General features: G+C 34.1%; 1 long non-coding RNA gene across 13 annotated transcripts in view; it reads right to left on the bottom strand.

Annotated features, from left to right (window-relative positions):
- Window positions 1-4,316: 4,316 nt before the first annotated feature.
- Window positions 4,317-24,625, bottom strand: part of LOC135279751 (uncharacterized) — a 45,652-nt gene continuing 25,343 nt past the window's right edge. For 9 of the 13 annotated variants that reach the window (XR_010346945.1, XR_010346941.1, XR_010346952.1 and 6 more), the window contains 2 exons: window positions 8,302-8,419; window positions 4,317-4,900 (listed from right to left, as the gene is read on the bottom strand). This is a non-coding gene — a long non-coding RNA (uncharacterized LOC135279751). Of the gene's footprint in view, window positions 4,901-5,894; window positions 6,027-8,301; window positions 8,420-19,242; window positions 22,271-24,625 lie in introns of all 13 variants that reach the window. The other 4 variants (XR_010346943.1, XR_010346944.1, XR_010346946.1 and 1 more) reach the window with 2 other exon arrangements.

Genomic DNA, 24,625 nt, shown 5'->3' with positions numbered 1-24,625 from the left:
AAATAGATCCATTTTTGTGCACTTCATCTAAGATGTAAATTATACCACTGACAATACCAACGGGAAAGTTTCCAAATGGGTCTGATTTTGGTATACTAAAGTAACTGCTTATTACAGAGGAAAGGTTAAGGAATATTTTCAAAATGTAGATTTTCTGATGTTTTCTTAAGTTTGCTGTGTTCTCTTTATTGTTCGTGTACGTTGTCTTTGGAATCAGATGCTGATTGGTGTCTCCTTCTTTCATTTCTCTGGGAAAATTGCCCTGTATATGGTGGAATATCTTCTGGTTTTCATTATCATTGAAGGCAAAGACTATCAGCTACTGTAGCTGTTCATACTTATGAGTAGATAATCAAAATAATCACTGGTTGATAAAGTTCTTAAAGAAAAAGAAAATTCACTTTATTGATTTTTTGTTGTTGTTTTAGTAATAGAAAATCCTCATTTTTTCCAATAGTTTTTTTTCAGGGACACTTCAGCTCTTGCTGCTTGAATACATAGGAAATAATTTTACATCCAAAAAGAACGACATTTTGTCTAACTAGAAAATAGATTATTTTCCAAATCCACAAACAAATCATTGCTAGATCATGCTCAAGACCTGTCTTGCACAGCTGCAGATATTGCACTACTGAAGTAAGACATATTTTGACAGCAGAGTGGTCAGCTGTTGATGTTAGATCCCATTGCTCAGAGCTGTATCCAGTCTGGCCTGGAAACCAGCTCAGGACAGGGCACCCAGAGAGAAGCTGGCCTCTGAGCCCAGACTACCCCTAACCCTGCAGAGGCTGGACTAGAGACCACCTGAGATCCCCTTAGCCTGAATGATCCTATCCTGACATAGTATTGTGACAGAACTGCTACTGTTGAGATCCATAAGCATTTCTGTTTGAAGGTTTATTTCCACAAAAACACATCCTCAGCTGGTACCTGATCATTTACGAGCAGCTCTTGTTGGAGATGAAATTTTGCTAGGAGTTAGACTTTGATGATGCCAGATGCTGAAAGGTTGAAGTATGATTCAGCAAGGACCTTAAAAATAAAAAAAAAACCTTTTAAAATGCTTCTAAAACCCACAGATGCATGATTCAAGCTCCTCAGATGTTGACTCATCCCATTTTAAAAGATGGAAAAAGAATTTAAATTTGTCACAAATACCAAAAAGAAACTAAAAGCAAAAAGCAGTACACATTGGGCTTACTGTGCCAAAAGCAAATTTTGATCATGTGCAGACTAAGGTACTAACCTGAACTCATATTCTGCAATTAATTTCATACAATTTCTTCCAGTAACAGTTGCAGGATCTAGTCAAATTGCTAAAAGCAAATAACATAAACAGTAACATGGGTGAAGTTGTATAAAAATATTTATTATCTTTTGCAGTATCTCAAAAAACTGATGGATAAGTCACTGTTATCACCTGCAGAAAGACCTGTCTGTAATTAAAACATGTAATACTTCTCTGGCTCTCAAATTTGAAATATAGTTTGTAGCACACTTTTAAACCTGTATTTTAACTATTTCTCAGTTCCAACATAGAACAAAAAAATTAAATTTAGCAGCTAATATTTAGTCTTGATATGTTTGGAGACTTCTTGAACTATGACAAGGTCTCACTATGCCTTGAAATAATAAAAAGCATTTTAAACCAATATTACTATTAACTTTAATATTGATATATGAAACAAGTAATAAATTTCGTCATGTTATATCTACTCTTATGTAATGAGATAAGCTTTGACTCTATAGCAAGACTGATTGACTTCACAGAGCTGTTACCTGGTTCATGATGTATTTATTCTTACAACTGTTCCTAGGTTAAGAGCAACATTTAAAACAGATAAAATTTATTTGAGCTAAAAAAAATTCCATCTTGATCAACATTCCTGGGAACCTGGAGAACAGCAGTTATCATATCACACCAGAAGTTATCACAATAAAGCTATAAGCTGTAACAATAAATGGGAAAAGATATAATTATAAAATGGATCATTTGACACTGTCATTTCATCTTATGCAGAACCACTGTGGTGACCAAGTTACACCATAGTAAAAATTCACCTACTCTACAAAAATGAACGTTACTGAGTAACATTTTAAATCATGGTAGTACCCAGCTTTAATATGGCTCCTTTGTACCTTAGCCTAGAGATTACATAGACTGCATGTTTTCTTCAAGCTATTCATTGCTAAAATCTAGACAAAATAGTACTAGGTTACATCTTCCACTTTCCCTGCACAATGTAGCATTTAGAATTAAGATTTAAGAGCATTTTGGAAATACAGACTACTTAATGCAAGAACAAAACTTTCTGGTATGATCATATGTTTATGTTGCATAAGATAATACAATCCATCTGTTGGGAAAATCCTTGCTGAATATTATATCTGTTTTAGCAGTAAACATGAATAGAAATCAGGATTATTTTCTTAAAATCCGAAACTGAGTAACAGTGAGCCTTACAAAGAAATATGTCTAGGAACCTGAGGCAAATTATCCATGTTAATGTTGGAGTCACTGAGAGCAGTTAACACAATGTAACCAAATGTCAACTGGAATATTTTGCAGTAACTTACTGAAGAGATCTGTGTTTAATGAATATATGAACTCTTGGTTTCTAAGTTTCTAACTTCAGATGGTGAAGATTAAGTGTTAAGGGTGTTACTGTAAATGTTTAAGTGAGATGAACATCTCTGATTTTCTAATTTTACCACATGGTTTATTTCAGAAGAAAACAAGCACCAGTTAACATAGCTCTCCTGCAAGTCAGTAAACAGTCACACACAAAAACTCAATACAATTTGCTTCTTTGTTTATGTGCAGGATATTTAGTTTGGTTTGCAAAGTATTAGAAGAATAATAAGAACCTCCTGACGGAATACCACAACTAAATTTCTAAAAAGCCACTCAGTTAATCTCAGTGTCAAATCTGGCTGTTTCAAATTATTGTAATGTATAATAACAGTCTTATTGACAATATGGATGCACAGAGCCAAAAAAAGCTAGAAATAGTGGCCAAAATGATGAACTAAGTGCCAGCCCAAATGACAACAAACATATGGCCATTAACTGAAGAATGGAGGGGTTTAGGAATGCAGCTGTCTGTGGTCTCCTGAAGTTCCAGAGGAATGAAACGCTGCGAGGATTGGCAAAGTCTGGATGAGAAGCCCTACTGAAGATGCTAAGTCCTAAAATGGAGTCAACCAGCAGACCATGCTGGAATTCAGAGATTTCTGTGGTCAGAATATATTCATTCCATTGGCCTCATAATGTACATCAACAAATTAATATTGTATGGATGTCATTTCAAAGCCTACTGAAGACGAAGAGCCATTACTGAAGGCATTAGAGCACAGATGGTTCAAACTATATGCAGATATTCATACTTGCATTTCTGCATTATAGCAGGGTTTTTTTTCTGTTGAACTGTAATGAATTGTCTCATAATCTATTCCATCTTCTTGCCATTAGCAGGCTTTGAATGTTCACAAATAGGAGCAAAGAACTCATTTTCCAGAGCTTTAATCACACAAAGAGGGAATGCCTAATTCTCTAAATGAAATGGTCTGTGATCACTGAAGCAGAGATTTAATATATCACGGCAAATTAGGTAGATTTTAATAAATTACTTATCTCTCTGAATACTTTACATATGCTTATGAAGAAACATAGCCTGTTTGCAAACAGTGGAAATCCACAGTCTATAAAATCCTTTGAAGAAAATGACAAATAAAAAAGTAAATTAAAAAATGAAATGTATTATATCCTCGTTCTCAAGAGACAATCCTTTTGCAGCATTGATTCACAGCTCCATTAAAAATATCAATTAAACCCTTCACTGAGATTGGTTAAAAGCTGTAAAATTAACTTTCCACACTAGACAGTAGTTATTCAGATACAACAATTTATTGTATATATTCGATGTAAGTTCTAAAAGTGACAAAACCCAAATGAAAACAGTTGCCCATCCCTAAAGCCCAAAGTAGGTGAAGCAAAATCTGACACTCTGTGGCTTCTTTTTGTGCATTGACAGATGTTGGCTGCAAGTAAATCATCTACTCTACAGAAGATGATTGTGCCTGCCCTCCCCCTACTTCAAATTATGGTAACCATAAACAGCTGATTATAACGTTAGTAGAAGGGTAAAAGTTATTTAAAAAAAGGGTGCAGTAATTTAATAAGTCCTGCAACTAGCCTAATTTTTTATATTTAATTGATAGGAACTGCATGCATCAAAGAAAACACATACTGAGATTTAATGTGCATAAAATGGATATTAGCATTTTAAAGAGGCAGATTAACACATTAATCCAAGTAATTTTCATATATTGCTTTTAATAAAATCTTCACAGTATAAAATTCTTAATGAGGCTAATCACAGGCATTCCATTTAACGGGGTGATTAGGGATAACATAAAAGTATTTTTAATCAGTTTTCTAAGGCTTATGGTTTTTTTATTAAAAATTAAAATTTTGACTTGCATTTTTATTACTGTTTTATGTAGGAAAAAATCTTAAAAATGCAAATAAAGCACATCATTCAATCATGTAGGTATTAATTATTTACAAGACGTTGTCCATTGTGGAGATATTCTTAGCCTTAGGGGGGAAATATAAAAACAAACAGACTGAAAAGTATACAAAACTTTACAACTGCAAATCAAGCGTCCTTTTCATATAAATTATACATTAAATATACTGTAGGAATTACAAAGATCTCATCTTTGATGCACTATCAAGCATGTATTTACACTGGGAGAAGGCTCTTCTGTGGCAAACTTCCTTTCATGCCTCGCAGTCATCTTTGCATTCCCCTCTCGACTGAGGGCAGCGCGTGGAGGGCTTCCAGTGCTCCTTTGAGCTTTCCAATTACTGCACTGTCATCTTGTGAATCACAAACTAGAAAGGAAACATTACAAAACAGCATTAGCAATTTCATTTAAGGTCTCACTTTTGTTCTGATAATCTTCCTTAGCATTTGGACAGATTAAAAGGCTTCTAGTATATGTTAAAATAACATAAAAAAGGGAGAGGTAAATAAATAATAAAGAAAGCTTACTTTTCAGGTACTCAGCCTACTGAAAACTGAGCACTCTAAGAACAAGAATGTACATCAATGAAAGTATCAGGGCTGGAATTAACTCTGAAATAAAGAAAACTGTTCATATAATAATTGTGTACATAAATTAGTAATTTTTCACAATGTGTAAATAAAGGTGCTCCAAGCTCTATTGAAAACATATATGCATAGTCAGAAATCATTTTAAGCAAAAAATATACTAATTAATGCATTTTCTATACTGTGTGTATGATGGGTCCAAGTCAGCCTGGACAATAATTAGTATTTAAAGAGCAAGTTGTGCTTTCCAGTTTGTGCAATGCAAAAGTATTTAAATTCCAAGCTTCTGTGTGCTGTAAAATAGTGAAATATGAGCAAAGATGATAATTCCCCTAGACTAAACTACCTTCATCTTTGTGTATGTGGGTTTTAAATTAGTATTTAAAATTTCTATGTTACAGAAATTAGCTGACATGATTTAAAATTGCACTCTTTCACAATATCTAAGTAAGCCCAGAGGGCCAGAATCTCTGCTGCTGTGATTAAAACATGCTGCTAAGTCAAAAATGAGGCTCTTTCCCAGTCCTGCACAAAAAGCAATGAGGCTGCCTAACATGACTCTAGAAGGAATTTGAATAAAAACAAATAATCTTGAGAGCATATCTTTCCAAAGCAAATTACACAGCTGACAAATAGCAAGGTTATGTATTTAATAATTAGGATAAGTGCTCTAGGACATGGAATGATGCTTCATGTTGCAACTTCTAGGCTGCTGGGATAGCTCAGAAGAGGTTTAGAGAAGGGAAAGCACAGGATAAACCTTCCATCACCTACCCTGTTGAAAGACCTATTATAGGACAGATTGGATGCTATTCTTAGAGAGCCAAAGCATTTTGTAATTCTTGAACAAATCACTCAGTGAACTGTCAATTTCAGAGCAGACTTCAGAGGACAGTATTGTTTTTACTGTAAGAACAGCAGGATAACTGTAATTAATGATATCAGAACATTAACTCTATTTTATCAGTTTTCATATTGTCATACTATCTCTGAGACTTATTGTTAGATGTCTTGACTTTAAAGTCTCTTTTTCATCCATCCTCTTGCTTAGTCATGCACTCAGTTCGGTCAAATTTCATGGAGGCCACTTCCACACAACCAGCAATGAAAGGAACAAGATATGAGAAAGATCCATGCTTGCAGTCCTGAAATAGAGTGACTGAAGCTCAGGGTATCTGAGAATGACTACATCTTCATGTGGTAGTGTTATGTGAATTTTTCTGTGTCTATGTTTATTCTTTTTCCCTCAAAACAATATTCATCTCAGAGAAAATGTACATATTACTCAGGAATTCTATTTATCTATTTAAGATTTAATTGAAGTTGATGTCCGGATCTTGACAACAGATCCTTTTTCAATAAATTCGTCCAAGAAAATACAGTAACATGCTCTTCTGCCATGATCTGACATATATTAATGCAAAATTCATTTCAATTCTGTGAAATTTCTAAATTTTCAGAAAATATGCAGCGTTACATGTTATGGATTCAACAGAAAAACAAAACTGCATAGCAACTGCAGGGAAAGGGCAGAAGTGTGGATAAGAAAAAGAATAAAAGTATTTTTAGCTATTACTATCACTTTAATAGATACAAAGCATATGCAGTAAAATTAGTTCAAATGTCTTATGATTAGGGGAAGAAACTTTCCTCAATACTGAAGTAGCTGTCATTACATAATAATAATAATTGGCTTTTGACAGAACAATAACTCGTAAGAAAAACCAGTCCTTCCTGTCATAATAATTCTCTCAGATGATTAGGATTTTTAAGAGTTTTGTGACATGGTAAAAAATTTTATATATATATATAACTAATAAATCTTACCAAATAGGAATTATGACAATGGAAATTATGGCCTTAAAATACAGAACAAAAACAATTTTCCAGTGAAAGACTGCAAAATACCTTTTTGGAGGAGATGTGCTTTTGTACAACTACTTGGAGAAAAATTATTCGTACAGAAAAGATGAAGTGTTCAGCCACATTATGAAGTTCACCAAATCCATGTATTATTTTTCCAGGGTGAGGAGATTTGATTCTTTGCATTTCTCTTATCATGTTCCTGGAACTCTGAGTATTTATACTCTTTGAGTATTTTAGCTGCAGCATGGATGCAAATCATGCATGATAATGGAAATGGTAAGAAATCCTATTTCTTTCTCTCAATACTCAGCTCCCCATAGCTGAGTAATTACCCCCAACAAGAGAAGTAGCAAAGTCACACTGGCCTGGAATTCCAGTAGGGCTAACTGGAATTCCTGCTCTGCAAAGGATACTTTATGTGTCCAGGCGTGGAGCTGCTTCATGCACCCACAGAGGGATTGCTTTATCACAAAGATACTCTCAGCTCCTTCCCTGAGCTTCACCACAACAGGAGAGAGGATTGAAATGAAGAGGGAGAAGAAAAATGCACCATTGGTAACCTTGACCCTGCTACCACAGGCAACAGGAAATTCTAAGCAAGGAGAATATTTTCATTCCCTGTCTGCAAGAAGATTGAGTAACCTTCTCCAGTCTTCCTATGAGCACTACAAAAATACTCTCCAGCAGCCCAGGAAAGGGAAGATTCCACAGCTCCTACTCAGCTCACCTTGCTTTGGGAAGTCACAGTGAAGGGCTGGTCAGAGGCTTTTCCAAAGGGGTGCTCAGGCTAAAGTGATCCCTAACCAACCCCCAGTATTGCACTCACACTGTCTCAGATACAGTTTGGTGTGGAGGATGCAAAAGCCAGCACTACCCTGGGGGTTATACTGTAACTTTAAATAAGATACAGACATCAGCAATACAGAATTACTGACATCAGTTTTAATACGTATATATAAATATATATTTATAGTCCTATTACAATGAAGCATGTCATATAAAATAGAGAATTACAGGAAGCAGACATGTCCTTAAAGTTCTTAGGTTTTATAAAGTAATTACTACGAGCTGGGGATGCTGTTTGGTTTTGGTTTTTTAAAACATATTTTAAGGAATGACAGTAATAGTTTCTGCAGACTTTTGCAAATAAATGTGGAAACCTTCAGTTAATAGAAAAGAATTTCTTCTTGACACTATGTCAAACAAGTGTCAAACAAGTGTTGCTTTCACAGTAAATCTTGCAGAGTAAAGTAGAAACTCAATAAATCATTTTTAAGCTACAAAAGTTTACAAAAAAGTGGTCTCTAAAACTCACCACCAATGACTTGTTCAATGGTATTTCTTTGCTTCTGGAATATCTTTTTCAAACAGATTCAGCAAAATCAGTATCTTCACATTCAAGTTCTGCTCATCTTCTGGGGTGTCACTGAGCACTGTAAATTTTAGGGTAAACAAAAAAAAACCATTCAAAAGGAATTAAAAATCAACTCTGAAGCCCAGAAAAAAAGCAAAACTGCATTCTGCCTTTTATTCTTCCACTACTTAAGCAAGAACTCTTTATCAATTAAATTCAACATTTTCCATGACAAGAACAGTCCAAGACCCTCTCTTAAATCTTCCCTTCTTCTTTAGTATTATTTAGCAGTAGTAGAAGGACAGAGAAGTTGTAGCCATAGATCCACAGGCTTACAGAAATGTTTCATTTTTGTTTTCCCTCCCACCATCCCATGGTACAATTCTTGTTTATTTGGCTATACAAACAACTACACAAAATACATGCTTTTCTTCTGTGAACTTAAATTACACCCATTGCCTCCAAGTATGGCTTTCCTTTCAAACACACAATTCCAGTATTGTGTTGGAGCTGGCTTGAGTTAGTGGCTTGTACTGGGGCCAAAAACGCCGAGACTGACAAAATGACAGGAATTTAGAGCTAACATTTGGTATGTCTTGGCAACATTGGTCAAACTGGGACTGTTTGTGAGCTTTACAACCTAAAAATGTTACAATAGGCATAATTTCAAATGGGTTGGCATCAAGTTACGTTACATCCAAGGCTGCAGAAAGGATATCTTACACAAAATATGAATACATGAATAAAGCTATGGATAGTGTTACTCTCCTATATTTCTCTCTTGGATCCCAGGCTTCCTCTCTAGCTGATTTCCACATTTCTTTTCTGTAATATCCAGGTATAAGTACACACCTTATTGTAGGAATTCCAAACCTACTGAATAGGAAGGAAATTTAACATCTTGTTGAAAAGCACCATGTGAGAAGATAATTGCTAGACAGTGCAGGAAAAAATAGAGAACTAAATGAAACTTGTTCACCAAAGAAAAGTGAAAAAAAACAGTAAGTGCTTTAAGCTTAAAGCATGTTTTACTATGAAAGCCTGAATGATTGTTTATTTTTGGTTTTAGAACAACATTTAAAGGCATTATCACCAGCAGGTAATTTAGAGCAACTGGACAAAAGCTCTTATATAGACAAATTTGATCCTATTTTGTTGTATTCCAGAGATCAGTGTTTTTAAGCAGCAAGTAGAAAACTTTGTGCATGAATTCAGTATATTCATGTGAAGCTTACACTGTATGCATGCTCTATTCTATAACATGGAGGCACAGATTTTGTTACTTTGGGGAACAATGACTTCATATAGTCTGTTCCTTGGAATAACAATCATTTCCCACCAAGAAATGATGCACCTGTCAGGATCAGCCTGGAAACCTCTTGCATAAAGCTGTTCACTCTTGTAATCACAGCAGGGTGACTGTTAGAAGAATGGATTCCTCCATTCCTCACACATGTCTCTCCTGACACTTGTCAGAAGAGCACAGACTCTACCTCCAGGTCTCAGCACTTCAGCTACAGTCTGCCATGAGGAATCAGGGAAGGTTCACTACACGACTGAAATTTCTACACTCTTAAAATGCTGAAAGGCAGCAGTGGAAGAAAAAACACCAACTATGACACAGTTACAAAAAGTTACATGGATGGCAAGAAATGTGTCCTGTTAACTGATTAAGAGACTTGAACATGTAAATAGATAATGATGGACTTCAGATGCTGAAACAATAATTCTGTATCCATTGTTTATTCCGAATATACTTGCTAATATTTTACAAATATTAGCAAGTATATCTTCCTAAAATTAATAAGCAATTTGAATCCTCATTATACAGAAGAAGAAACAAAACAAAAAGGCTACCCATGTCACACAATACAGGTATAATTAAAGCAAGTATTCTGACAAAATCTCCATATTTATGATAGAGGTAACAACTGTCTGAAAACATAAAGAAAATATGCTTGTCAAAAGAAAAGAACCATCTTTATTGTTTGCAACAATTAGAACCTAAAAAGGATTTCAAACAGTCTTCCTAGTCTCCTACTACCTCATGCTTATGTATTTTACATTTTACATAATTCTATTTAACAGCATATTTTTCTTTATTTTTTTCACACTGATTATTTTTGCATTTTCTGCAGCTAAAGCCATTAATTCAAATGTGGAACCAAAATCAACACTTCTAATAAACTTCTAAAATTATTCCATTATCAATAAATGAAAATGAAAGGAGAGAACAATCACTATTTTGAAATCTTACACGCATGAAGTGAATTCCACTTCAAACAAATTTTAGACTGGATATTAAGAAAAAATCATTCACTGAAAGAGTTGTCAAGCCCTGGAAGAGGCTGCTCAGGGAACTGGTGGAGTCACTATCCCTGGAGATATTTAAAAGTGCATTGCTGGGTTAACAGTTGAACTCGATGACCTGAAAGTTCTTCTCCAATCTAAATAGGACTCTAAAAAATATGTATTTTCCATATAAATTCCACGCCAACTAACATTTATTTATTTGTAAGCATAAACTAAAAGGACATAAAGCTGTGAAATGCATTCTTTCTAAGGTCAAACTGGTTCAGTTTCAACTACAGAATTAGCCTATAGTTGCAACTTTGGCTTAGCAAGAATTTTATGTATTATAATAATATATCTTTTTTTAAGAGCTATTCATTAAAGTGATTCTTCTCTTAGAAGACAAAAATAGCATGTGATTTATCCATTTATTTATGTTCTAATATGGATCCAATCATTATGAGTATCATTTCCAGCAACATTCATTGTGACAGGAAAAAAATAAATTAATACCCTACCTAATAAACATAATACACTGCCTATGCTGCTATAATTTGGTCTAGCACAAACACCAATAAAGTGACAGGCTAAACCATCTGCAGGCAATTTTCAATGATATTTATATCCTTGATAATTTGGTTTCCTGAGCTTTAAAGCATTAGTTGAGTTCAGTTCCTGTTTCAGCTGAAAAAGCTCTGATACTAGTTTGTAAGGCTTGTGATAGAAAACACGTGTGGAAGATATAACTAGGCCAGGTTTAAAATGCACAGGGTTGGAAACTTTTGGTGTATGGGCACAATCTTTCCATAAATTTTCTTTCTTGGTGGTCTTCTTGCGAGGATCAAGTGGGGAGCTGGACTACTGATGAACTTCCTGTCTTCCTATTTAGTCAATGCAGAACTGAAATTTCACCAGGAGCCAAGACAGGCACATCAGTGAGTGCAGAGAACAACCCACCTACAAACACAGACAGTACCATGGCAGCAACACACAGAAGATGAATCCTCTTCAGAGAAAAAGCTCACTGCTGTAATCTTACCTGACTTTCACTTTAGGCTTGTAAAATAATTATTAAAAATATCCAAGTATTTATAGGAGAAATTGCAGCTCACCAACTAGCTATTTTCATTTGCTTAATTTAACCTTTGGGAAAAAAAAGAGAGTATTTTATCCTCAGTATTATCAAATTTTAGTAAAACATTATCCACTTTCCTATTCTATATGGTAGAGTTAGTCATCTGCTTGCTTATTAAGTGAAGTATTTTTTTTTTAAACTCCAAACCTAAGAATTGTTTTGGTATGATATTTCCATCCCAACAAGTAATCATTTCATGGTGTTCCCTGCTCCATTCCAGTAAAACCTGTTTTTTAGCCAAGACATGAAACTCAGATCTAGAAATGAAATGAAGAGAGATCACTCCTCCTTACTGTGGAGTGAATCAGTGATTTATGAATAAATACATATTTAAAAGATTTACAAGTAACTCCAACATGTCAAATACAATCAGCATGTATCCTATTCCTCCAGAAATCAAATGTCTTTAAATTAGTGATTATTCCATTTTAATGATTGACCTTCAAGAGAAAATGTAATCAAAGGATGTCATTCATTCTGTATAAATAATGTAAATACTATAACAACAAAAAAAAATAATGTGAACAAATTTATTATTATTATGAAATTGGACAAGAATAATTTATATTCTTTCTCATATGTATTCACATAATAGCTGCCTATCTATCTATATCTATCTATCTATCTATCTATCTATCTATTTATTTATTTCTGGAAATTCTAGGGCCAAGGAACAATTTCTGCACCTCTTAGACTCTTAGTAGTATCCTGAATTCAGAAAGCAACAAATGTACTACACTACACTGGGAAGATATGTGTTTTTCAGACTCATTAGTGATAGAATACTGGTGATAGATTCTATGTTTTGTGGAACAGATTTGTTAAAAACAAACCAACCAAACAAACAAACTCCCAAACCAAACCCCAAACCACAGCACTAAAGCAGCATTAGGTGAGGTTGCAGTATTCCATGCCAAATGAACCTACACTAGAAAGAAATAAAAGCAATTGTCCCATCAGAATGCAGCCATAATTTCTAGCTGAAACAATTTTTTTTCTTGTTAGTTAGTTAGGTATTAACTCTTTAGTTCAACCTCCTCAAAAGAGACAAACCACGAGGTGAACCACAAGCATTATTTACTAAGACCTATAACAGAGTTTTCCAGCACTAACGTGTACCTGCCAACGTGTAGATCTGGCTTTAGAACAGACCTGAGACCTCTTTCTGCACAATTATCTCCCTTAACCACATTTATCACTGCAAAGCAAATCAGAATTACTATTAGTATCAAACGTTTTTCACCTTTTAGATGAGCATGAGGAAAAGAACAAAGAAAAATAAACATTTCTTTCTTTTTTTCTAAGGGAAAGCAACAATGCTAGAATCAAATTTGAAAGGTCATGTGATCTAATGGTGTGTCACTGGCAGGTTTATGTGCACACTGTCAAAAAAGATACAAGCAGCATCTAAGCATGCCACATAGCTGTCACTTTCTGTTAATGGCAATAGCACTCATGATTTTAAAAGCCAGTGGTCTTTATTGCTTTGTATTTGAAGTGATTTACTGCATTTTCTTCCACTGAGGAAGCCAGTGATAATGATAATGTATGGCAGAGTGCTTGTCCTTTTTGACAGCCTCAGTAATTTAATCCTCCTTTCCTGCCACAATATTTCAATAAGAGAAACCTCTAGACCAATGGACTGGAGAAAATCCACAGCCTGGGGAGTGTGAGTGAGTGCTCTGAAAGCTTTTCATTGTTTTAATTTAAAATACAAACACAAGGATCAGCTTTTAATTTTTGTACTATTAATATGACCTAGAGTGAAAGTTAGCCTTGGTTTGGAAAACATACTAGAAGAATGAGAAGCAGGGTTTTAAGAAATTCTTTAAGAAGTTTTTGGGCATCTTGTATTAGAGAAAGTAGCTGCTTGCCTGCAAATGGTATCAGTCTGCAAATAACAGCAAACTACTGTGAAATATTATAAAAACTGAAAAGGTGCTACAGGATTTTTAAAAAAAAATTAAATAAAGAAATGAAACTGGAAGGGTTTTGCTAAGATAGACCTAGAATGAATACAGCCCCCTAAGAATCAAACAATGATTTTCAGAAGAGTTTTCATCTGTTTTTGAGGGGAGAATGTAGAGCTAGAATTTAGTCTGTCATTAAACTCCAACATTTTTAATACTCACTTTTTTTCTAGTTACTCTGCCACTGTACTCACAACAATTCTTTTTGACTCTCCACCTTACAGTAAGGTTTCCTCTTCTCCTGTGCAGACAGAAATCTTTAACGTATCTCACACTGTCTTTTGCTAACCAAAATAAACTTACTTGTATAAACAGAAAGTATCAACTCTGCTATAGAGTGAGATATTGGAATACAGCAATATGAGGACATAGGAAGGCCTAAATTCCTTGTAGAGAGATTTATTGAAGGACACATCTCTATTAGTCCTAGGAAGCCCCTTTCCCAGAGCTACAGATTTTTCAGTTTTCCCCAAAGCTGCTCCCCAGCCCATACAGGGGCAGCAGAAGTGATGTTAGGAATGGGTTACGAGCACAAAGAGCCAGTCCAGTGCCTGAGTTGCTAAGTCATTCCACCAAAGGAATCTGCAATTTGCCACCTTCTTTTCTACTAACAGAAAGCAAAGCACTGGCACTCTGAATTCCTAGTTTCCACTCACAATTTCTTACTTTCTTAGGTTTTAAGAAGCTGTTATTGTCATCTGCTGTTCTTTTGGACATGTGGATGACTTTCCACATGTGCTACTCTCGTGGCCAAGTGCTCCTAAGGCCACCACAGGAAGTGATGGGGAGGCAGCAGGGAGACAGATGGACAGCCAGAGAACTTCAAAGGAAATGCCACATCAACAGATCCTTCCCTTTCCCATAAGCATCCCAAATGGAATTTCCTAAGTTTACTAATACTGTACCTAAAACAATTTTAAATGCAAATTATTAACAAACCTAAAGAGTTCAATCTCATTTCCCTCAATGGAAAAATTCAGAGTAATAAGTAATACATTTGGCACAAGAACTTCATTCAAGTCTGGAGAAAATGATTAACCAGAGTGAAAATATATTTTTAGATCCTGATGAATAACATGTTTTCATAGCACCCCTTAGTACTGCCTGAACTCAGAAATATTAACATTACTGCAAGGCATGGAACATCTCATATATCTATCCAATTAATTGCAAAAATAATTCAAAATTAACTTGTGATAGTTTGCCTCTAAAATTGTAATTTTAAAGTTTGTCCTAAAGAAGCACTATAAGCTGAAGATTACAATGATGCTGGAACCTTGTTAGAAATCTCTGCAATTCAAAATATTGCTGTTCTGCTATAGTTCAGTTTTTTCATAGTTCACATTCCAATACAACTAAGCAACTACATGATGAAGCAGATTTTCATCAAATGAAGAAAAAAAGGCTCCACCGTCTTGAGCTTATTATAGAAAAGGAATAAACACACAGAATTATAACAATGTTTCCTGATGCAAAGCCTTAACATTTGAGAAATCCACTTTTAGAACAGTGATCTTCAGAAGTTTACTTTTAATAAAAATTGCATCCCATCTTCCCCACACCTCTCCTCTCTACTTCCACTTGTACTTCAAGTTGTTAAAATAGTCATGTTTCTGACAGAGAAAAGTTTTTGCTTCCCAATTAGGTATCACATAAAACCTTTGCCAGGTTTCATTAGTTTTTCTTCTATTTCTGCTGTCTGTTCTCTAGGACCACAGTATAATTTGGCAGGTTTCACTGTTCTTTGAATGTATGGGCCTGTAGTGTTTGGAAGCATTCTTGGGTATTCTAATAACTCTTTTTAGTGGTACCAAACACAAAACAGCTCCTCTCAGTCACCATGGTCATCAGGAGGTACCACACAATGTCATGGGCAATCAAGAGGTTTGCACCATGGTCCTAAACTGTCTAAACTTACTGTCTAAACTCCCCCATCCAAGTTTCTATTCCAAGACTCTGGAAGAAAGAAAATAATCTTCTAACCATTCTCAGTGAAAGAGTCGTAATTGAAAAAACCCAATAAATGCCAAGTTACATGCTTGAGCCACCTGTGAAAATGGAAATTCATGGGCCAGATTACTGAACTCTACTATATTGTTTTTCAACAAGGTTCTGTTAATTTTCTCTATCTCACATGCCAAACAATGACAGTGAAGAATGTACAAAAGTATGGGAAAACCTTCAAATGTTTTTAAAGCAATGAATCTCATGAAACCTTCTGTAACAGTTAAGATGTTTTTAAAACAGTCAATCTGTTCCATTTATAGATAATATTAAATGCTTTATTTATTATAAGAATTAGTGATTTTTTTAGATTACTTATGGACTTACTCTGATTTTCTCCATGCAAAAGTCTAAAAGACTATTAGTTTCCTTTTAAGCTCAAAGTAAATTTAGTTCTACCCATGCAAATCTCGTTTTTATTAAAGAAAATATTCAATTAACCTCAAATATTCAGCATACTCAAATCTAATTAGACATGAATAAGAGATGCAGCAAGCTATAGTAAACACACATGCAGATTTCATTACTATTATCTTACTGGCTTCTCAGCTGGTATTATCAAAAAGCAGACTCATTAGGTTTTTTCCCCTATATGCAAAGCTAATCTTGAGTAGAAATTAGACACCCAATTATCTAAGCAAACCTCTACAAATAACAACCACATTAGTCTAATGCTGCAGAATACAGTCCTGAAGCAATTAAGGCCAAACCCCACCTTTTAATATTGATTTGTTGGGATATTTTGAAGTTCAAACAGTTTTAAAATCCATTCCCAAGCAGTAAATAGAACAAGCAAAGTTGCACAGCCAAGTTATGATTAACAGAAAAAATAAAATATAGCACTACTACATTGGAAACCCTTATGAACTACAGTGTCTCTAAAGCATGATGCTATTTTCAAATATCACAGCTTGAAATGTACTGAAGTTTCATAATTACCTTAAAACTCTGAAATTGAATTCTCTATTCATCATATCTTTATGTACTATTGCTATCTGAACCACTAATTTCAGTTGCCATTACTTTTAGCTACACAGCAAAGTGATCCTGGAACTGCTGGAAACAGTTTCAGTAATACTAGGTAACAAAGTTTTCCAAATGGAAGAGAATTGTTAGTGCCTACTGCAGACTATACCACAGTCAATAAAAATCCACCAAGTCACAAAATTGTTAGGCATGTAAAGTACAACTGCATTTATATGGAATTCAACTTCATATACTGAACTTGACTAGTTAAATCAAACATAAAGAGTTCAAATTAATAACATCATAAAATTAAACACAATTGTTCTTCATCAGACCTTTCCTTACTTTCTTTTAAGTAAAATTACATTTTTCTTTTCCTTGTAAAATTGTCTCACACTATTCAGAAGGTCTATGGTATTGTGTACAGACACATTGTAATAAGATTTCTGTATTTAAGTGTGAATGTCAGACTCAACAGAAAGTCACAAGTACTTCCCTAGGTAAACTGAAGAAAGAAAAGCCACTCTGGTTTCCAAAGTGCAGTATGTAGGTGAGCATTCAAAGACAACATTCTTCAAAGAGCAAACACAACATGTTGGAGTATAGAAATGTCAAAAAATTTCTTTTTACTTCTTTCATTTCTTTCAAGTTCATATCTTTATTAAAAATATTTCCCCTATGTGAAAATATTTTGACAATTTTTGATTTTAAACTTACATCACTTGAAGTATTAATCAGATGCAGAAGACTAGGTTTCTAGAGTCAGTGTTCAAACTGCAAGTCAATATTCTAATTCATTATGGAGATAGCTTACATTTCCCCAAGCAAATTATATGATTAATCAAACTGAAAAGCAGGTGTATCCTATTGTAAAAATATCCATCATATAGAACAATTTCCATTGCTGTCAAGTCCTTTCAATATTTGATGAAGTAATTTTACCCCCTCCTTTCAAAAGACATTTCCTTTTATTATGTATCCTAAGACACTTTAACTAAAAACCCAAATCTGAATATTTCAATAAGGTTGTTTTATTATTCAGTAGATTCATGGAAATTTTACTAGGATGACAGAAAAAATTCCACACCATTCTGTCTCCACTAATACAGGTACATGGCTTCAGCTGGCAATATTACTGGGATTAGCATAGAATGATGAAATATTTAAAAGGAATTTTTTTTCTAAAATCTAATAAATCAAATGACTGCCAAATGTCATTAAAGTGATGGTCTCTGACTTGAATATGCTTTTCATATTCAAATTTGAAAAGAAAGAGATGAAAGCCTGGAAAGGTTACTCAGTTTCAACTAATAACCTCAAGCACTCTACATTCACATGCATAAAAAATGAAATTGGCTCTATTGTCTAATTTTACTTCAGAAACAACTCTTTTCTTCTTGCAGTGAACAGATGTATTAGCATCTGTATTTAAAGGGATATGCTGAGTGGTTTTGTTCACCCCAAAGTATTTAGTAGCTATGTCAGACTAGTTTGTACACAGACAGTAGCTTATGAATCAAGTCCAAATACAATATCCTGTATTATAAAGTGTTCCTTTTACATATCTTAAAATTTGTTTGACATATTTAACACTTGTAATTGCATACAGTAGGCAAAGAATATTACCTTTTTTCAAGGCTAATGGGGTAAATTCAGGTATTCTGCTTTCTTACTTAAACCAAAGCAAATGACTGAGCCATACTATTAGAAAATTATAAGAAAAAATAACAAATTATCTTGAAGCTTAACAGTCAAGACTATTTGGAGTCCCAGTTTTATTGATATTAGATGTGAATACAACATATACAAAGCAGAACACAAGCTGATTAAAAAAGATATTGATGAATAAAAAATATAGAACTGTTTAAGAACAGCATTAGCTCACGTCATATTTCATCGTTAATACAAAACCACTCACATTATGTATGAAAATATATGTAGCATCCAAGATAAGATATTAATTCATTTTTAAACAACCATTTATATTTTTATGATGCAGAGAAATATGTTATTTAAATCTATTCCTAAGCTGTTTTTTAAAGCCTTTTCTCATTTGTTAGGTACTGTTCAAGTGAACAATGGATAGCTGGTCAACTGCTTCCCACAAATAATTCTATTTAATGGGAATAAAATTAGTCTTTATATTTAGTATTTAAAACAAAATATAATACAAAATTTCACCTAACACAGAGAATGGGCAGACACTGAAGATTATTAAATGCTTTCAGAAATGTCTCAGAGAAATTGGTTCAGTGCTTTCTTTTCAGATGAGGAAACAAAACATGGGTAAGATACTTAGTTTATGTCAAAATGCTTTCTCTACCATTTCATACTGACTCTTTGTAATTAATGCTACCCAAAGACTTGGAAGAATCACCAAAGTCCCTCAAAAGGGTTTAGGATCAGGGTAAGTATTGGACATTACATTCAAATTTGAAATCTCAACTTTTCTCACCTTTCTGATTTCTGAGATCAAAAAACCCTTGGTTTAATTGGAATAACACCTTTAATTGGAATAACATCTTCTATATTTACCTTTCCCCCACACTGGTGTGGATGTGAGAACAGGAAGGATACAGAAATGTTCCCTGTTCCTTCTCCACATGGAAGGGCGTTTATTGAAGTGCAAACACCTTAGACTCTCCCTAAGACCTGGGGCAGAGATCTCTCCTTGTTGAAGAGCTCTCGTGAAGGGAAAGGCACAAAAAATCCTGTCTCAGCATCACTGCTTTGCCATGTGCCAGGAGAAGAATGCAATGCCCTAGATCAGCACCATGACAAGGTTCCATGCAAACCCCTCTGCTCTTGCTAGAATTAAAAACACACTGAATAAAAAGATCTATTTCCGACAATGAAGGGAACTCCGGTTGCTGCCTTTTTATCTAGTGCAGAGTCCAAATTCATCATTTTTCAGACCAGCATAAATTCATCTTTAATGTCTTCAAAGGCATTAATTACTTGCTACAGCTTGAGCCAATTAAATGACTAGGTACTGACTCTATGCAAGTCTGTAATGTATCAACCATGCACTCTTTTTTTCTTTCCAAAATGACAATTTCTAATCAGGTATAGAGCACCAAACATTTTAGAAAATAGAAAGTTCTTGAGGGAAGTGTGCTTTCCACCACCACCACGACAACTACATCTGATCATGAAGTCACAGTTCCACTTTGTTCATAATAGAACTTTTGATCACTTGCATAGTTCTTGCTTTCTCTTCAGCTCATCCCACACCCTTTCTGAAGAAAAACCATACAATTGTTCAGTGCTTCTCCTCAAGTGGAATTGGTTTTAAAGATTTGGCCTTGCACCTTGCCCGTGGCACAGCCACAACTAAAAGATTTTAAAGATAAACTGTTTCTAGGGATGAATAATACAAAAATAAAAATGTATCTGAACCTGTTTGATTAGTGAGATACAAACTTGCATAATTCTGAATTTTATTTTCTCTCCAAGAAGCTGGGAAAACTTCACAAGGAATATTGTTACTGTCCTGAATGAAGGTACAGCTACTCCTGAAGACTGTCTCAAAGAGAAAACTTCACTTTTTTAAATGCTTAATCCCTTATCTTTTATTGATCCATCAGAAAAAATAAAAACCAAACACCAAATCTATCAAATCTCAAAGCCAGTTAGCTAAACTGGCTAGGTATCAACGAGTCACATAATTAAGAAATTCAAAGGTTGTGTAAATTTATAACTACTTTTCATTTCAAAGGGAAGCATAATTCTTAAGTTAAAAAATCATGAAAGTCAGAAAATTCCTTAAGGAAAAAAGATATCTGTACATTTTTGGTACACTGAAGTTGCAGAAATAAGATTAAATAAGTAGCAGTATTCTGTAAAAATCTAGTTCAAGACAAATATAATAGGATTTCTGTCTTTGAACGTAGCTCTGCATGTATTTTTCTACATGTAGACCACAGACTTCTGTCTTGATTTAAAAAATAAATTAAATTTCACAAATCTGTATTTGAAAGGTAATCCATTTAAGAAAAAAGTACTTAGTATGGGAAGAAGGCAGAAGTGTCAGTATAGCATCCTCATTTGCTAGGAGTGCATCTGTAGTGAGAAACTGCATCAAACTGCACATTTTTAATGTGGTTGGACTTCTTACTAAAGTTTTAATACTTAATATTTGATTCTGTGTCCTCCCCTTGTCATTACAGAATTGTGTGAGAACAATGCAGACCTTCAAAGATGAACAGAACTTGATTCTTATAATATGCATAATGTGAAAAAATGATGCTTGGTGATATTTATCACAAGCAATCAAACTAAAACTCAGTTTCAAATCCCATCCTTTGCTTTTTAGACCTCCAGTTAGAACAATACATTCTACTTGCAAAGCCACCATAACTTACTCCTGTGTCCATAAGGTCTGATAAATGGTCTCTCCAGTAAGCAACTGAGGAGCATTTGTAAAAAAAAAAAAATACCAGCTAGGTTGAGAGTGACTCCTGCAGATGCTTTTCCTGTGGGCTTACACATTCAGCCTTAAATCTGACCTTCTACATAATTTCACAATCCGACTCATTAGTTTTATTTGTTACCTAAAAAAATAATGGGCAATGACTTAAGATTCTGTAGTTTTCAATCATTTTAAAAGCTGCTGTTTGGTGTTATTTGGTATTATTTCTCCCTCTTCTTTCATTTCTTCTATCACAAGGAATGACTTGCAGTACATGCTTTCAATTACAACTTCAAAGTGTATTTGACAAGGGGTAGATAGAAGTTGTAAATCCATCATTTCAGCATAGTCTCTACTCAAAATTCTGTCATCTCACACTTTATCAGTTGCAAAACACAGCTTAGGTATTTCCTGGATACTTTAAACTCACTTTTACTTCAGTTTCTGGATTATAGTGACCCCCCCACCAGCAAACAACCACCTCAAAGATGGAGAATGGCAAATGGTTCTTTTTAATCTTAGACCAATCAGTAGTCTTTGAAAGTACTGACTACCAAGTTTAACAAGTTGCTGTTATCATACTCTGATAAGATGGTACTGTTTCATAGATTTTATTTCTTGTTTTATTAAGTATGCTGGTGCAGCACTTTTAATTCCCCAATTTCTTACAGAAGAAAAACACAAAGCAACAGAGTTTAGTTCTGTACAGGAGTAGGAGAATACAAAGGATTAGTATTTCTGGCATGGTAGAATTGAGACAACTCAGTAACACAGGGTAATACTAAAACCTTGAAATTTAATTCTCTAAATTCAGATTAGATATTCACAAAACAAGCCAAGCTGAGAACACTCAAAAATCTCCTTGAGGTACACCAAAGACATTCAAGTCCTACAGAAAATAAGGGTAAAGAGGAATCATATCAGCCAAAATTTAAATCTGTAATGCAATATCCAAATAATTTCCTTTTTTTAATGAATACAGCTAGCACATAGCTGGAAATACACTATTCATGTAATTGTACCAAAAAACCATAGCAAAAGGAATAGTTTTTATTGATTTGCTATACATAAGCTTGAAGCTTTACAACTTCTCACCTTAGTACAAGCTTGTGCCCGTCACCAGGAGAACGAGCACTTGGTATTGCTTTTTTGCTGTTTAAGAAATATTTTCATGTCAGAATTAGTTACAACTTGAGACCTTAACTCACAAGTACAGGTAATGGCTGCTATCAGTAAACTACTATTAGAGCTAGAGAATGCACTTATCTATCTGCAAGAAAAAAGATAGAAAAAAAGAGACCCACTACCAAACACATTTGGTTTGCCAGTACTTGTCTCATGGCACATTTTAAGACAACTTAGAAGTTGACAGTAAATTTTATTGTGAAAACTGAATGCTATATAATTTCCTGTAAGGATTTGGTATAGATATGGGAGTGTAGAGGAGGAGATGGAAGAGAAAAGATTTTTTTAATTTTTTTTTTTTTTAATATAAAGACCATGCCAAAGAAAATGCAAATTCCCAGTTTTGATGTCTATTTTGAGGATCTGAAACAAGGCTTTTAATCAATGTATTATACATCAAATTGATAATGTTAACTTCTGATTATTCAAATGTATGAAATATTCATAGAGAACTGTCCAAACTTTTACATTTCTCAGACTTCTTTTCTCTATTAATTATCATGCCTGGAAGCTTTTTAGTAAAAGCAGCAGCCATCAGCCTGACTGAACCTGACAAGCTAGCAAGGCCCAATTACACTGGCACTCTGTGGCACTTTGATGTACTGGAAACGAAAAGAGATAGGGGCAAATTGTATAGCACATTATGTTAATGACTTGATTTAATCCAGCCACTAAACTTTATGTAGCCTGTTAAAAAAGATGCTAACACTAATTATGCCACTTTGGAAAGGAAAGAAGGGGACAAGCATTTCATACCGACAAAGTGAAGCTCATAAATGTTGTAAATGAAATGAAACAAAATGAAGTAATCTATGATTAATCATACATCATAGACAAGAAGAAAAGAGAAAGAAGCAAGTGGTACAGTTAAGTACTGGAAAATCTGTTAGATACCCTTTGTGATCAACATATCTAAGAAATAACCATGAACTGTCTAATTTGCAACATGCAAAAAAACCTCAGTATGATCTTAAATGGCTTAAACAGTTTGGCATACAACTCAGATCTAGGGGATAATTAGCATAACGATCTCCAAAAATCACAAGTTTTATTTACAGTGTTTGATTACCAGCAGGATATTTATCTCAAAAGATAAAAGGCAGTGATTTTTAATCTTAAAAAAATACAAATTCAGTAACAATTTTGACATGCTGTATTCCATAATTAACCCAATAATTTATATCAACCAATGCATACTTCTAAAATCCAATCTGTATCAAATACGCTGCTGTCTTAATAGTTCAGAGGTTTTATTGTTTCATCTACCTTTCATGAACATGCATTTTTGTTACCACAAGAACAGATCAATGGAGAAAGGTAGAAATTGATTAACCTGAAATGAATCTGCACACAAAGTTCTCACAGAAGTGCTCTTAAATAATTGTGATAAAATACATGATGACTAGAAAATTACAGAAAAAAATGTATTATATTTTGACTTAATAGAGATGAGTAGCTCTAATTTTAGTTCTCAAAATTACAGGTGACATTGTTTTTAACAATATACATATAAACAATGCAATTCCATCTTCAAAAGTACCTTCTGCATCTTTCTGAAGAATATATGAGTGATAGCATTTCTAAACCTCTTCTACAGCTTAAAAAATAACAGCTATATTTCTCATATAAAGAATTGCTTCTTGTTGCTAGTTGCTTTGCAGGATGTTTCACAGCCTTGAAAAGAGCATTTAAAAAAAAAATCCAGCTACCTCTAGGATATCACACTGCAGAACATTAAAAGCCATGAAGTCTGATAGGATCTAACAGTACAGCCCTGGTCCTTTAAAAGAAGGCTGAGACAGATCAGAGAAATATTAACTGTTAGAAGCACTGTCATTAATTTTACTTACTAGTTTTATATTTTTTAACATTGTTCACTCAAGGTTAGATCAAAAAATAGAGGTTTTTTTTTTTCTTTTTAAAATCTATCCTACTGAAATACTGTTCAAAGAAAATTTTCCAAATTTGTATTAATGTTGTCTTATTTTTTTATATATGTCTTTGTGGTAATTAATTGCTGATTTTAAGAATAAGTCAAGAGAACATGATTAGTGCACTTGCCCACAAATGATAATAGAAAAAGAAGTACACTGAAGTGATTTGATACCATACATACATAACTTAACTGAAAACTGATGTTAGATATAGCAAAGCTACTCTTAGACTGCATTAGGTTTAAAATATTTTTTTAGTCTGGCCAAATAATTGCCATAAACATTCTGACTCAGCTGTTTAATATTACTGGATAATGGACCTGAAATAATACAGTTATTTCTGTCAGATTTTATTGCTTCAAAAGCACTATCACCTTGATCTGGAAAA

The sequence above is a fragment of the Passer domesticus genome, chromosome 12 (genome assembly GCF_036417665.1).
Source record: "Passer domesticus isolate bPasDom1 chromosome 12, bPasDom1.hap1, whole genome shotgun sequence".
NCBI lineage: Eukaryota > Metazoa > Chordata > Aves > Passeriformes > Passeridae > Passer > Passer domesticus.
This window is presented reverse-complemented; position numbering and strand designations above follow the sequence as displayed.